At 36.1% G+C, this 14,177-nt stretch overlaps 1 protein-coding gene and 1 long non-coding RNA gene across 5 annotated transcripts in view; one reads left to right on the forward strand and one right to left on the reverse strand.

The window, feature by feature from the left end:
* The window catches only part of NKAIN2 (sodium/potassium transporting ATPase interacting 2), a 980,716-nt gene that overhangs the window by 316,234 nt on the left and 650,305 nt on the right, over positions 1-14,177 (forward strand). The gene's annotated exons all lie outside the window — the stretch shown is intronic.
* LOC122220354 overlaps positions 3,077-14,177 on the reverse strand; it is a 75,420-nt gene continuing 64,319 nt past the window's right edge. For both annotated transcript variants that reach the window (XR_006202814.1, XR_006202815.1), the window contains one exon: positions 3,077-4,386. This is a non-coding gene — a long non-coding RNA (uncharacterized LOC122220354). The remainder of the gene's footprint in view (positions 4,387-14,177) is intronic.

A 14,177-nucleotide genomic window follows, 5' to 3' on the forward strand; every position in this document is an offset into this window, starting at 1 on the left:
CCTTCTGTATGTCAGGTACTATTTTACTCAATATAGCAGTGAACAAAATCAAAAATGTCATTGCCACATAAATTTTTACATTAAAATGTGGGAAAAGTTTGGGGCACTTGGGTGGTTCAGTCGGTTGGGCGTCCGACTTTGGCTCAACTTATGATTTCATGTTTCATGAGTTTGAGCCCCATGTCGGGCTCTGTACTGACAGCTCAGGGCCTGGAGACTGCTTCCGATTCTGTGTCTCGCTCTCTCTCTGCTCCTGCCCTGCTCACACTCTGTCTCTCTCTCAAAAATAAAGAAGTATTTTTTTAAATGTGGGACAAGTTCTACAAGTTCTACAAAAAAAAATCCCCAAATGAACAAATAAATGGCATTTATTTGTACATTCGTGTAGGTACTATGTAAAAACTGAAAGAAGGAAGTAAAATAAAAAGTGTTGAGGGTTTACAGTTTTATGTACAGTTGCCAGGTAAGGCCTTACAGAGTAGCTGACATGTGACAAAGACTTCACAGGTAAGGGAGTATATTATTCAGAAATATGGAGCAGAGCGAAGGAGACAGCAAATGTGAAGGTCCTGAGGCAAGAAACATCAAGTGTGGCTGGAGCTGAGTAAGCAAGGAACCAGTGAGATGTGAGATCAGAGAGGTGTGGCATGGAACCCAATTTTGAAGAACCTGGTAAATTCTTAAGAGAGATTGGCTTTACTTCTGAGAGAGAGTTATTGGAAGGTTTGGATCAGCACTGTTATATGACTTGATTGTTTTTTAAAGGGTATGATTCTGGTCAACTGGTAGAAAACAGTGTAGGAAAAATATGTTGTAGAAGCACAGAGATCTACTTCAATAATTAATTCAGGCAAGAGGTTGTGTTAGCAGTAATTATGCTAAATTTCTGGATATTTATTACTGGGGTAAAATTTATATACTGTGTAGTGTACCAATCTTAGTTGTATAATTTGGTGAGTTTTGGCAAGTCAATACTCTTAGGCAAGCAATTATCCAGTGAAGTTATAGGAGATTACCATGCCTGCAAAGTTTCCTCATCCACCTTTCCTGTTAATCCTTACACCACCAGAAGGAACCACTGTTAGGATTTTTCCCCTGAGGTTAGTTCTGTACATTCGTGTGTGTGTGTGTGTGTGTGTGTGTGTGTGTGTGTGTGTGTGTGTAGTATCAGTCATTTTGTACTCTCTTATTTCTGGCTTTTACTATCACATTTTTGAGATTCATCTGTGTTGTTGTGGATACGAGTAGTTCTGTCTTTTCATTGCTGAGTAGTATTCCATTGTGTGGATTATGTCACAATTTATTTATTAATCTTCCTATTGGTAGACATTTAGGTTGTTCATACATGTTTGCCATGAATAAAGCTATTACAAATGGTCTTGCACAATTATTTTTGTGGATGTATTTTTCTTTCTCTTGGGTGAATACTAGGGCAGGGTGGGTATATATTTAATATTTTAAGAATATTCCAGTGTTTCAAAAGGCTTTAACATTTACTCTCTCACCAAAAATGCATGAGATTTCTAGTTGCTTCACATTCTTGTGATATGTTGTGTTATCAGTGTTCTTAATCTTAGCAATTGTGGGGTGCCTGCATGGCTCAGTTGGTTGAGTGTCCAACTCTTGATTTTGGCTCAGGTCATGTCCTCCAGTTCATGGGTTCCAGCACCACGTCAGACTCTGTGCTGAGTGTGGAACCTACTTGGGATCCTCTCTCTTCCTTTATTTTTGCCCCTTCCCCCATCACATGCACTCTCCCTATGCACTCTCCCTTTCTCAAAATAAATAAATTTAAAAACATTAGCAATTGTAATATATGCAGAGTAGAATTTCACTGGGGTTAATTAGAATTTTCTGATTTTTTGGGGGGCGCCTGGGTGGCTTAGTCGGTTAAGTGTCCAACTTCAGCTCAGGTCATGATCTCGCGGTCCGTGAGTTCGAGCCCCGCGTCGGGCTCTGTGCTGACAGCTCAGAGCCTGGAGCCTGTTTCGAATTCTGTGTCTGCCTCTCTCTCTGACCCCCCCCCCCTGTTCATGCTCTGTCTGTCTCTGTCTCAAAAATAAATAAATGTTAAAAAAATTAAAAAAAAAGAATTTTCTGATTTTTTTAAATGGAAGAGTGAATAGGATTTCTTAATGGTTTGGAAATTGTTATGAGAGAAAGAATAGAGTAAAAGATGACTCTAAGCATTTTTGACTCAGTTAATTGGAAGCTGTATTGTCCAGTAACTGGGATGGGGATTACTATACTAGGAATAGATGGGAGGAGGGGGAGAACTATGAAAAATCTAGTATGGAATATGTTGATATTTCTATTAGATAAGGTCAAGTGGAGGTATCAAGTGGGAATTTGGCCATAAGAGTTTAATAAGCTCAGTGGAGAGGTTTATTTGGAAGTCATCAGCATATAGATGACCAAGTCAATGGGGTTTCATGACATCACTTATAGAATACATGTAAATGGAACAGAGATTAATTCTAGGTACTAAGCACTGGAGTCCTCCACAATCAAATCTATTAAAAGAAACCAGACAAGACTGAACATGAAATGAAGCAGTCCAAGAGGAAGGAGGAGATGTATGAGAGTTGTGGCACTCTTAAACCCAAGAAAGGAGCCTTCAATAGATAGGAGTGATGGACTGTGCCCAATGTTGCCGAAAGAGTGATTGGTGCAGCTAAGGTATTGGGGAACAGGAGGTGGTGGCCAGAGAGCAAAATGCTTGAAACTGGTGGTATATAGGATTCCAGATATTAGTAAATGGAAACATATGGAAATTGACCATTGGGACAATGGCTTTATGAGGATGAAGGACAAGGTCACAGAAAGAAAGTTTAAGGGGTAGAAGGGTCACTGTGTTTTGAAGTATGTTGGAACAAATGATCGATACACAATTGGGAAAGGTTGAAAAGTTATTATTTGACAAGCCAGAATAATAGGCAGAATCTATCAACATGCCATTTAAGATGAAAAAATGAAATTCTGAATTTGAATTTCAGTCTAATATACTGAATGCACCAGGGAAATTGTGATTTTTACATTGAACCCTATATACAGAATTTAATGGATTTACTTGACTTGCATACTTAATAAGGGGTTGTCAATTATTTTTGGTTTTATTCAGTGTGATGATCAGACTATTACATTTAGCAATCAACAACATGGGTGCAAAAAATACATCAAAACTCTATGTTGGAATGCTTTACACTTTCCACAGAACAGAAACTAAAATAAACTGTTACACAGTTAGTCACAAGTACAATCCTTGAGTTTTTTGCCTATACACATGAGTATTGTCTAAGACATGTCTTCTTTGTAGCAGCTAGGCCCTGCTACCACTATATTTGGCTGGGTTCACAAGTTTGTTGTAACTTGTAGCTTCCCTGTCACTTCTCTGTCTCTCTTCTCCTGCTAAGCTTAGTTTCATGGCAGTAATTACAACCTTCTGTCACTACCATAGTTGGTGCTGCTGGACTTGCCACCTTGGTTTTGTGGTTTGGCAAAGTATTGGCCTCAATCACCATAACAACCAGACCTTCTGCCTCCAAAATTTCTTCCTTTCATGAGTCCAAAATATGAAGGCTGATTGTTGTAATTGCCAAAATCATTATACCTTCCACCACCTCCAAAGCTGTTTCCATCTTTACCAAATCCATTATAGCCACCCCCATTGCCACCACCTTGACTGCCACCAAAGCCACCAAATTTTCCTGCATAACCTAAGTTGTCATTTCCACCATGGCTTCCATGACCACCACCAAAGTTTCCAGAACACCTTCGACCTCTTTGGCTGGTTGAAGCATTAGCCATCCCTTGTTTAGTAGGGCTTTCCTTCCTTCACAGTATGGTATTTTTGAATGACATTCTTATCTACAGAGTCATGGGTCACCAAATGTTACAAAAGCAAAGTCTCTCTTGTCACTGCCTTGGTCATTCATTATTTCAGTCACTTGAATTTCCCCATATTGTTGAAAATAATCTCTTAGATGGTGTTCTTCAGTGTCTTTAGTGCCACCAACAAAAATAGTTTTCACAGTTAAGTAGACACCAGGTCTTTGAGACTCTTTTCTTGAGACAGCCCTCTTTGGTTCCACAACTCTCCCATCCACCTTGTGTGGCCTTGCATTCATGACTGCATCCACTTCCTCCACCATGGCATATATGACAAACCCAAAGTTTCTGAAGTATTTGGTGTTTAGATCTCTCATTCCCACAGGGTCTGTAAGTGTTTGCCATTGCTCATAATGGCTCCTCAGACTCCCATCTGTTGTTTCAAAGCTCAAACCTCTGATGAGGAGCTTCTGAAGCTGTTCAGGTTCCTTGGGAGACTCTGACTTAGACATAACAGTAGTGGAAGGGGAGACTTCAGTGATGCTTACTGGAACGCATCTGTGAGCAGAAAAGCAAGGGTTTGTCAATTAGATTATCAATAATGTTTTCCAATAAAGTTTTTCAGGAACAATTTTCCAGAAACATAATTCATTTTAATCTTCGTTAAATAATAGCACCCAAATAAAGAAGACTGTTTCAGGGCGCCTGGGTGGCGCAGTCGGTTAAGCGTCCGACTTCAGCCAGGTCACGATCTCGCGGTCCGTGAGTTCGAGCCCCGCGTCAGGCTCTGGGCTGATGGCTCGGAGCCTGGAGCCTGTTTCCGATTCTGTGTCTCCCTCTCTCTCTGCCCCTCCCCCGTTCATGCTCTGTCTCTCTCTGTCCCAAAAATAAAAAAAAATAAAAAAAAAAAAAACGTTGAAAAAAAAAAAAAAAAAAGAAGACTGTTTCATGTTACTAGCACAGGTAAGCAATATTTAAATACCATGTTCTTTTACTTATTCTACACAGCATATCAAAAGACAAGAGACTGGGTGGGGCATGTGAGATTTTTTTTTTAAGTTTATTTATTTTGAGAGAGAGACATCACGAGTCGGGAGGGGCAGAAAGAGAAAAAGAGAGAGAGAGAGATTCCCAAGCAGGCTTCATGCTGCCAGCACAGAGCCCAATGTGGGGCTCAAACCCACAAAGCTGTGAGATCATGACCTGAGCTGAAACCAGGAGTAGGGTGCTTAACCGACTGAGCCACCCAGGAGCCTCTTTTGTGAGAATTTCAAACAGTATCACATAATCATAGTGTTGGCAAGCAGACATTCTCATATCTGTCGCTTAAGAAAGAGAAGTTGAGGAAAAACAATTGAGTGGCATTTAATATTCTTCCTTGAGCAATAGTAATAAGAAAACATAGGGGCACCTGGGTGGCTCAGTCAGTTGGGCATCTGACTTCAGCTCAGGTCGTGATCTCACGTCTCATGAGTTCGAGCCCTGCATTGGGCTCTGTGCTGACAGCTCAGAGCCTGGAGCCTGCTTCAGATTCTGTGTCTCCCTCTCTCTTTGCCCCTCCCCTGGTCATGCTCTGTCTGTCTGTCTCTCTCAAAAATAAATAAACATTAAAAAAATTTAAAAGAAAAGAAAATGTAGAGATATCCCTTTTTGAACAGCAGTATTTTTTTTTATTTTAATGATTCATAGCACTGCTTCATCAGTAATGTAATCCTTTACAATTATGGAAAATGAATAAACTGGAGTTAACTTTATGGTGAAGACTTAAATTTTATAGATTCTAAGAAACTATCAATTAAAAATATACCATCATTTTATGTAGCAAATCACCATTAAAACTATGACAGGCCTTCACTTTTAAGACCTGTCATGATTTCAGAAATGTCAAAATATGAAAAAAAGTTTAGCTTATATTAATGATATATATATAGGGTGTGTGTGTGTGTGTGTGTGTGTGTGTGTGTGTGTGTGTGTATACTATAATTTCTCAACTTACTGTTTTTAATAATGGTGTCTTAAGGTGGTATGTATTTTTCAACTATTCCAAACTGACATAGAAATACATTATGGAAAATACATACTTTTTGGTGGAATATCAAATCCATTTTTATACAAAAATCATATTTTTGTTACTGTTAGGATAGCCTTATCTTTTCCTTAAATAATTTTTAGTACATTAACCCTTTCACGTAAGTGACAAAATTATTATTAGGCTGATATCAGTTATCCAAGCAAAATATTATCCTTCACTTGTTGCACAGAGGCCTTTTTTCCCCATTAATAAGAAAATGGAGATTATATAATGAATATGTTAGAGAAAACTGTGTATCTTTAATACTCCATCTACAGTGCTGTCAGCAAGTTTCCATGAAGAAGTCCCTCTGGCTGTGTTGAAAAATAGTTCATGCCCTTCTTGTACCTTCTACGGATGGATTTTGTCAGCACATTCCATCTTTATTATTAAGAGATCTTCCTTGACGTTATATTAGACTGTCATGGGAACAGCACGCTTCTGAGATGTCTGTGTAATGTTGATTAATGTGACGTGCTGTAACTTATGTGGTAATAGTGCATTATCATTTAAAAATAGCTGAAATCAGGATGTTTTAACTTTAATTCAGGCTCCCTTATGAAGAACCCTAAACACTTGGCTGTAAAAGTACAGTTGAATGAGCGCTGTTTTTTACGTTTTTCAGTAGAAAGCTGAATTTGAACATTAGTAATTTCAGTGGAGGGTACAGAAGTAGCATTTCAAGAAGCAGCTGTCAAGCAGATATTAACACCAAACATGTGGTAACTTGTAAGCTTGATGGTTTTCTAATTACTGAATGCCAGCTATAGTAACCATAGCGCTTATATACCTATGTCTACAGATAAAGGAAAATGTTAAAGATCTTGGTATTCTTTAAACTTATCAGTTACTACTTCTTAATTATTACTTCTTGTGACGCTGTGTTTCATTTCTTAAAATGAGTAAGTATAAAATGCTTTCTGGGTTAGGACTATTTACCTTTCCAATTCTTTATGTTTTCATTATGATATAGGGTTTAGGGTGCAGGTAGAATGAGTCAATTGCTTCTTCAAATATTGAATTAGAAGTGAATTCAGTTTTGTGAAGGTAGAAAAGCATTTCATAGAAAAATTCTCCAGTTTAGATATAATGGAAAATCTAATGTCAATATATTTTCATGCCATAGTGAGGCTTATAGAATGAAGTTCAGCAATACTGATTACTTATTTTTTTTTAAGATTTTCTTTTTCTAAGTAATCTCTACACCCAGTGTGGGGCTTGAACCCACAACCCTGAGATCAAGAGTCACATGCTTCTCAACTGAGCCAGCCACGTGCTCCCTGATTACTTATGTTTTAGCAAAAGGTGCAGTACTTTCTCCTAGGGGATCTCTATGAGGCATTTGATCTCTCTCAACACTTCGAATTTCCCAGGAAGCAAGTAGCAGGGAAGAAGGGTCAGCACCATCCTGCATGTTTTATTTGGCAGTAAGACAGAGAGTTGACCCGAACATCTGCCTGTGTTCTACTCTATTCTGATTTTAGTAGCACCACTATAATTCTATATTAGTATCCCTTGCTTCCCCTGTATGTAGCATTGCCATGAAAAGCTGCCATTACAGTAGGTACTCTGTCCTAAATCTCATTAGATCTGTATATAAAAATACTTAAAACTGTCAGGATGAGATGACCATACCTCAGGAGGTGTTCTGTCTAACTATGGGAATGTTCTCTTTCTTCTCAAGATACAGCCCTGTACATAACTGCAGATTTTTTTAGATAAGGTCTTTGTGGGGTCAGAGTATTCTCTTTCCTTCTTATTTTCCAGAGGTTTAAACTGAACCCCAGGGATAGGGAATGATGCAATCTTAGGAATAGATTCCTGTGACAGGGGCAGAAGGTGCAAACATCTTTTCTTTCAGTTCTTTTTCTATGTAACCACTACTCTCATTCCTTTCTGTCCAATCTTAATTAAAAAGAGATGCGATATGGCTAAAATAATGTATACATTATATAATAATGTAAAGTGAATAAAGAAAACAGGGAAAGGGAAGCAACACACAGGAACTAAAATGAAACCAAGGGTAAAGTACTAAATTGGAAGGTGTGCTCAGTGATGGAAGCTAGTAGATTGCAGTTTTAGCTTTAAAGTTTCTAGCTTTTAAAGGAAAGAGAAAACAAATTATAAGATTTGAAGTGGTTATGTGATTAATGCTAATTCCTCATGAGGAAAAGAAAAAAGATCTTTTATTGTACTCCAACTACAGATATATTGTTTCCATAGGGAGCCCTGTGATGAGCTTAACATCCTCAATAAATACCTCTCCAGTGAATGCAGCACAAATCATTGTATGCGTTTTTCTTATTATCAACATTTAATGTAGGCCTGTGGGTGACAGAAACACGGACTCAGTAAAAAGTTATTGTATGAGGGTCTGTAAGGAGTGATCTCTAAGGACAAAGGACTCTGATTTTGTACCTAAATTAAAATATTGCAGTATCTAGAACAGAAGTTGACAATCTTGTCTTCTATAGGCCAGAGTATTTTTGGTCTTGTGGTCCATCTAGCCTCCATCACTTACCATTCAGTTCTGCCATGGCAGCATGAAAGCAGCCAAAATAAAGTGTAAATGGGTGAGTGAAGCTGTGTAAAAGTTTGATTCATAAATCAGGCAGTTAGCCAGATTTGGTTCATAAATCATATTTTGCCAACTCCTGATCTAGAGAAATAAATGTCATTTAACCAAAGTTACCTCACCTCCGAATAAGAGAAGGTAAGTGAGTAGAGGCAACACAGGCAATATTTCTACCCCACCAAATTCCACATCCTACATAAGAATAAATGTATATCCATATGTGGGACATGGGAAGCGTACTAATAAATAACTATGCACCCAGGAATGGCCAGATATTGCTTTGGCTCTTCCACCTGCCAGATCTGTGAACTTGATCAAGTTTCCTCATCTGTCTATAATTTGATCTCCTTATCAGGAAACTGGGCATAATAATTCTTTTCTCACAGGGTTGTTATGAGGCAAAATACTTAGCTATTAGCTGAATGATTAATTTATTAATTAATAGATAATAGTTTGTGTACTGAAGTCTATGCTAGGAGTCTCAAATTGTTGGCCAGGGGACTGTATCCAACATAGAGAAATGTATAACTGGCCCTGCAAAACATGGGCTGTTAAAGTATCTGGAATGCTAATATGAAAAAAAAAAATAGATGGTGACTTTATATGAAAATAAGGATTTTAGGGAAAAGAAAAAAGAAAAGGTTTAGCTGCATTAGATGTGTAATATTGAATGGACACGATGAGCTGTCCATGTTAGCAGGGCAGGTGGACTCCAGATTGCACAGTCCCCACCAGCACACCCTGTCTCCCTGATGCTCCGGCTGGGCTTGGTTGGCATTTATAATCCAGCTTGTTCTGCTGTATTCCTTTTGCAGTGCCCAGAAAAAACAAAAAACAAAAAACAACAACAACAAAAAAACCCCACATATACTCCTTGGTACCTTGTCTATATCTTTCTTTTTATTTTTCTGTATGTTGTCTACTTAATTGATTGTGTTACCTACATGGTTCTTGTTAGGACTCCAGAGAGTAGTGTCTTAGATAGTATGTAAGTCAAGAAGTTAATAGGATATTTGTGGTCAAAGAATTCTGTGGTTAAATAAGTTTAGGGATGCTGAAAGAAGCAAAGAAACCAGGTGTCTTTTCTGTGAACATTTCATTATCCTTTAATATATTAACTTATAGTTTTAGTTTCCAAGATAGGAGTATACTCTGCAGATTTCTTGAATTGATATTAACAACAAAATATAGAAACTGTCTGAAAAACCTGGACTCTGAAAACTATAAAACATTGATAAAGAAATTGAAGAAGGCACAAAGGAATGGAAAGATATTCCATGTTCATGGATTGGAAGAACAAATATTGTTAAATTGTCTATACTACTTAAAGCAGTGTGCAGATTTATTGCAATTCCTAGCAGAATATCAACATAATTATTCACAGAACTGGAATAAATCATCCTAAAATTGTATGTAACCATAAGACTCCAAATAGCCAAGGCAACTTTGAAAAAGAAAAACAAAACTGTAGGTATTACAATTCCAGATTTCAAGTTATACTACAAAGTGGTGGTAATCAAAACACTATGGTACTGGCACAAAAATAGACACATAGATCAATAGAACAGAATGTGGTCAATTATCTTTGACAAAGCAGGAATCACCATCCAGTAGGAAAATGGCAGTCTCTTCAACAAATGGTGTTGGGAAAACTGGACAGCTACGTGCAAAGGAATGAAACTGGACCACTTGCTTATGCCATACACAAAAATAAACTCAAAACAGATTGAAGACCTAAATCGTAATCATAAAAACTTTGAAATCATAAAAACCCTAGAGGAGAACACAGGTAGTAACCTCTTTGACATTGGCTGTAGTTGCTGTAGCAAATTCTTACTAGATATGTTTCTGGAGGCAAGGGAAACAAAAGCAAAAATACACTATTGGGACTTCATTAAAATAAGAAGTTTCTGCATAGCAAAGAAGACCATCAAAAAAAAAACTAAACTAAAAAGGAACCTACTTAATGGGAGAAGGTATTTGCAAATGACATATGTGGTAAAGGGTTGATATCCAAAGTATATAAATAACTGGTACAACTCAATACCTCAAAACAAATAATTCAATTAAAATAGGCAGAAGACACGAACAGATATTTATCCAAAGAAGACATCCAGATGGCCGACAGACATATGAAAAGATCCTAAACATCACTCATCATCAGAGAAATGCAAGTCAAAACTACAATGAGATATCACCTTACCCTGTCAGAATGGCCAAAATCAACAGCACAAGATATGGAGAAAAAGGAACCCTCTTGCATTGTTTGTGGGAATGCACACTGGTGCAGCCACTGTGAAAGACAGCACGGAGGTTCCTCAAAAAGTTAAAAATAGACCCAGTAATGGGTCTTAGGACTCAGTAATCACACTACTCGGTATTTACCCCCAAAATACAAAAACACTAATTCAAAGGGATACATTCACCCCTTTGTTTACATCAGCATTATTTGCAATAACCTAATTGTGGAAGTAGCCGATAAATGTATATGAATATTATTCAGTCATAAAAAAAAAGAATGAAACCTTGCCATTTGCAAAAACCTGTTTGGATCTAGAGTGTATTATGCTAAGCTAAATAAGCCAGTCAGAGAAAGACAAATACCATATGATTTCACTCATATGTGAAATTTAAGAAACGAGTGAGCAAAAGAAAAAAAAAGACAAACCAAGAAACTGACTCTTAACTTTAGAGAGCAAACTGATGGTTACCAGAGGCAGTTGGGGGTGGGGGGAAAAAAGGGTGAAATAGGTGATGGAGATTAAGCAGTACTCATTTGATTAATGACTACTCATCACTTGTTGTGGTGAGAACTGGGTGATATATGAAAGTGCTGAATCACTGTATTGTACACCTGAAATTGGTATAACACTGTATGTTAACTATAATTGAATTAAAAACTAAAAAAAATGGAAATAGTTATCCTTTAGTTTTCTACTTCACCATTGACTATTATTCCCATAGAATATGATTTGGGAAACCTTGCCATCACAATTCTAAAAATCTCCATAGAATTTGTAGTTTTAAGACAAACATTCTAGATATATGCATTGCAAGTAGTATCTACTGAAATAGTATCACTGTTAGCATTAGTAATACTAATAGTAGTAATAGTATTTACTGATTACCTGATGATTGAACCTACTTTATAACATTGCTAGATAATAATAATCAATAGTAATACAGACAAGATTAATGGAATACTTGTAGGCAATGGATAAGTACTTTGTTGGATTATCTCATTTAATCCTTACAGAAATCCTTTAAAGTGGTTTGTCTTATTCCTATCCTACAAAGGATGAAAATTAGGCATAAAGAGGCTAAATAATTTGCTAACAGTCACATAGCAATTATGTAAGGCAGCTGAAACCCTTAGTTCTCACTCTTAGCTAGTTGTCTTGGCTAAATGCAGTGACAGTTGGAAGACATCCCCCCCAAGTTGTATCTAAATAAGTGTGATCTTGGGCCATGTTTCTTTTACTCAATAAATATGTATAACAATAAGTTGCTATTGGGAATGACTCTATTTTTTTTTTTTACTATCATAAAACTTTAATAAGAAAAGTCTATGTTATCTTTCACTTGCTTGTTTTGTGCCCCAGGACATGTATAAGCTAATGTGGTAGACTCACAGAATTGTAGTAAAATTTAAAAAGAGTACTGAAACATCACTACTTTATAGTTTTAAAATATTATATGATCTAATGATTTTTTTTTTCTAAAGACGTTGATACCCCTGGAACAATTAAGGCACAGATTACTTATATCAGTCCCTGAAGGTACTGATTAGCCCCAAACTGTTCCCTACTTGAAGCAATAAAGTCCAAGAAAGATCAATAAAATCTACTCATAATTTAATGTTCCTAAAATCTTCTCTGCAAGAAGAAATTTCTTTATTTCTTAATAAAGAAATAGATACGCTTAAATTCCCCTTGTTTCTGTCATCACTATTCCCCTTTTCGTGGAGTCTTGTGTATAATTTTGCCCCAGATACAAATGTCCAATTTATTAAGGGAAAAAATGTGAGAGTATTGAAAAGATGTTTATCGAGGTCCAAGAATGGTCAGTAAGACAGGAGACATTTCTTTTCAGTAGATTGGAAACAAATACACAAAATTATAATAAAATATTATTAGTTTTATTTTTTTTTTATTTTATTGAAATATTATTAGTTTTAAGTGTATAGTTATATACACAAACATAAACATATACATGTTGCATTTCATTAATACCAAGATACTATTGTTATATACACCATTAATGTAATGGAAGCTTTTATCAGAGAAGATAAACAATGTATCAAATTTGCAATTATAATTTTTGTAAGACATTCAGATTTTAGGATCCATATCAGTTCAAATGTATTTTGTGGTAGAGTCTGGCTTAGATGTAATTAATGGATTACAGACTAATCTAATGTGGGGGGTGATAAAATAATAGAAAAAGAGAAATTGATGAAGATCAGTTCCAGGTGGCTGGCTTAAGGGTAGGGGTTGGTGTATCTGGGAAGCAAACTGAGATTGTAGCATGCTGTGAAGTTTATTTAAGGAGATCTTAATCATGTCAAGTTCAAAGCCTTGTTGAATTAGTTGGGGTTACCTTTAAATGGGTTACCCTCTAATCATGCCTTATTTGTCCCTCTGGTGTATTTACAGGTACTGAAGATGGATGGGCATCATTAGGTATCTCTTATTATATTGTCCCACAAATATCTTAACCGTGAGTTTTTCAGAGTAATATTTTTCCATTCATGTCTACAGGGCGATATCCATTTGAAGAATTCATGACCATGCCTAAATGTTCATATTATTCCATTAAATCAAAACATGATTATCTTCCAGAAAAAAAATTTAAATAATATATTTTTCTGGTTCTGAAAATGATTTATGATAATTAAAATCAACTTAGAAAATGTTGGTTTAAAAAAGATGACTTAAGCCACCCCTATTTGTACATCTACCTATAACTACTTAATTTGAAAGTTTCTAGTCTTTTTTGTCTTTATAATTTTTTTCACATAAAATTGAGATTGTGTGGTATAACTTTAATTATTTCCCATTTAAAATGGACACCTTGAACATGTCACTTTAAAAATGTTTATCTGGGTAGATGAGAAAGCACATATTCAATAATTGGAATTAATAAAATATTTCACCCAACTTAGACTCATGTTCATCTGTGTTATTAGACTGACTTCAGAGAGGAGAGTCGTATAACCTATAATTTTAAGGAAAATCGATTGCTGTGTAAAACTCAGCAAGAGGAAAGTAGACCTAATTACCATATATTCCAATATATTTTGTAATGTTTTAATACCATGAGCCCTAACATTCCATTATATTTTGTAATGTTTTAATACCATGAGCTCAGGTGGCTGCATATATTTGCATATTGGACAAATTAAATTGTACTAATTATAATTGATAATAACACTTCAAAATTCTGTAGTATTTCTGGAAAATTTAGTGACTCCCTGTAATTTCAAATTTTCAGAAATATCCTTAAACTTATGTTTTCTAGACCATTTCTAGTCCTTAAAGATCAATAAGCATATTCCTAATTGATAAAACTCTTCAAGTCATAAGCCTCTGTCTTTGAAGAAATTTCCATAGTATCATAATTCATTTCTTTCCAAAAGGATCTGATATCCACACTGATGATAAAAAAAATAGAATAATTGCATAGAACTTTTAAAAATGAATC

This window comes from Panthera leo, chromosome B2, assembly GCF_018350215.1.
Source record: "Panthera leo isolate Ple1 chromosome B2, P.leo_Ple1_pat1.1, whole genome shotgun sequence".
Taxonomy (NCBI): Eukaryota; Metazoa; Chordata; class Mammalia; order Carnivora; family Felidae; genus Panthera; species Panthera leo.